The sequence below is a fragment of the Dasypus novemcinctus genome, chromosome X (genome assembly GCF_030445035.2).
Source record: "Dasypus novemcinctus isolate mDasNov1 chromosome X, mDasNov1.1.hap2, whole genome shotgun sequence".
Taxonomy (NCBI): domain Eukaryota; kingdom Metazoa; phylum Chordata; class Mammalia; order Cingulata; family Dasypodidae; genus Dasypus; species Dasypus novemcinctus.
This window is the reverse complement of record NC_080704.1, coordinates 68,803,669-68,806,486: the sequence shown is the minus strand read 5'-3', so window position 1 is coordinate 68,806,486 and position 2,818 is coordinate 68,803,669.

The following is a 2,818-nucleotide window of genomic DNA, read 5'->3' as shown; positions in this document are numbered from 1 at the left end:
AAAAGAAACACGATCATCTCAGTTGAGACAGAAAACTGGTTTGACAAAATCTAAGACTCTTTCATGATTAAAAACACTCAGGAAAAAAAACAGATGGGAACTTCCTCACCATGATAAAAGACATTTATGAAAAACCCAGGGATACTTATACTCACAAGTAAAGGACTGAGGAGAGGTGGGACAAGATGGCATCTGAGTGAGTGTACCTCATGGTCTCTCCTGCAAAGAAGCAGCTGAGTGGGGGTGGAGTCTTGCTGGAGTGGCCTGTATCAGGAGCCTGCAAGGCAGGATTATGGATGTTGATTTGGAGAGACTGTGACAGAAGTAGTGCTTGCTAAAGGTAGAATTGTGGGTTGCAAGCATTGAGGTTGGAAGCTGTGGGGAGGAGGGACTCTTCACCCTAGGGCTGGCAGCTGCAGTGTTCCCTGAGCACTGTTTGTTGTGCAGCAGTGTTCCTGGGTCCCATGATCTCCAGATGCATGGTCCCCAGGTCCATGTCAACTAAACCCACATAGTCCACATTCCACAGACGTACATACACTGAGTCTGCAGTGACCTGGGCTTCCCTTCCCCAAGTCCAGCGCTCCCAGAGGTCTGGGATTGCCCTAGTTCTCCAGTTTTGGACTGACACTGTGAGTGGGAGGGATTCAGTGGGAGGTGCAGCAGAGGGACCTGGCGAGTGCTGATTCAATTTTCTGCCTCCCCCCCTTTTTGTTCTTGGAGGAGCACACCAGCTGGCTTGGGGAGAACCTGGGAAGATAGGAGTGGCAAATGTGCTGAGAAAGCCAATTTACCTAAATATCCTGGGATAAGAAAATTGGTCTGGGAGAAGGTGGAGTAAAAAAATCAGATAGCCCTCCAGTAGCACACCTAAGGGAGAGGGACTGTAGGAGGTGATTTCTAAGCTTCCAATAGCATACTTGGGGTTGCTGGTGAGGTGTGGGTGCTCTATTTCTGGAAATTAAGAGTCATTGTTTTCTGTGCAGAGTTAGTTCTACAAGGACCCACTTGAATCTCCTACTGGACCACTCAGGCAGCTTTCCTGCTGTCCTAGGGGAGAGGGAAGTGAGGAAGGGAGAAAGGAGGAACATCAGATTCCTAAGCATTTTATTTAACTGCAAAAAGGATTCCTTGCTGGAAACTTTTTCTGGCATCTTTTGGTCTGTCTTCTTGTCTTTCCTTCCTCTTTATTCCCCCAAGGCCCTTTTTTCTTTCTTTCTTTTTTTCTTTTCCTTTTTCTTGCTCACTTTCCCCTGTCCCTTTTTTTCTTTCTTTCTCTTTCTTTTTATTTTTTTTATATTAAGTGCTGCAGGGAGCATTTCACATTTGCTGTATTTCCTCATCCTCCATTTCCTCTTTTCTGTATGTATTGATTTTGGCCAACAACATTATCCCCTTTCCTCTACATCTTTCTGTCCTCCATCATTTATTGTTTGCCTAATATTACACCTCCCATTGTTTGCCCTCTATTTTTCTGACTTTTTATTTCCAAAACATTTGTTCTGTTTTCTGACTCATACTCACTCTTTATGTTACTGTCCTTTCTTTTATCTTTCCCTCTCTCCTGAACACACTGGCCTTTTAAATCACACTATATTCCTCCATATATTAAGTTTACTGTCTCATTATATGTACTTTACTTTTATAACTGTTATAACTCTACATACCTTACATGAGTCTAACATCCATTCTCCTAGATCTCACATGGTTCCTCTGTTAATATTTACTATCAGTACTACTACTATACATTTTCTTTTCTTACCCATTTTGCTTTCTCTGACCTTAATATTTTCCTTCAAGTGAACTGAGCAAACAACAAGGAAATAGAATAAGAAGGACAAAGTGACAAAGAGAAGACTTAATATGCATGCAAAAAAAAAACCCAACTAAATAAACCTCAAACTAGATAAAGAAGCTAACCAACATATTAAACCAGTCAAAATAAATGATAATCAGACAGCAACAAAAAACTACAAACCAAACAAATACTCAGGAAAACATTCCCCAATCTAAGGAACAAACTAAACACCAGGAAGAGGAGCATAACATCAAACAAGTAATTAAAGTTCTCAAAACATATATTAAGGACCAATTTGATGAAGTGAAGGAAGAGATTAAGAATATGAAGAAAACACTTGGAGAGAATACAGAAGAAATCACAATCATACACAAAAAGAGAACGGATATGATGGTGATGAGCAGCACAATTCAAGAAATCAAAAATACACTCTCAGCAAATAACAGCAGACTCAAAGATGCAGAGGAAAGAATTAGTGATGTGGAAGACAGTACATCTGAAATCAAACAGACAGTAGAACTTATCCATAAAAAGATAGAAAAAAATCCAAAAGGGATTTAGGGTACTGAATGACAATGCAAAACATGCATTACATGCATCCCAGAAGGAGAAGAGAAGGGAAAGGCTGTAGAAGGGTTATTGGAGGAATAATGGTTGAAGACTTCCCAAACCTATTGAGAGAAATGCATGTACATGTCCAGGAAGCATGATGCACCCCAAACAGCATAAATCCCAAAAGGACTACCCCAAGACATACACTTGTCAAATTATCCAAAGCACAAGACAAAGAGAAAATCATAGAAGCAGCAAGAGGAAAGAGAACCATTATACAAAGGAGGTTCCATAAGATTAAGTGCTGATTTCTCATCTGAAACAATGGAGGCAAGAAGGCAGTGGTAAGACATATTCAAGGAACTAAAAGAAAAAAAATTGCAACCAAGAATACTCTATCCAGCAAAGTTAGCATTCAAAAATGATAGAGAGTCCAAAATATTCACAGATAAACAGAAACCAAGAGAG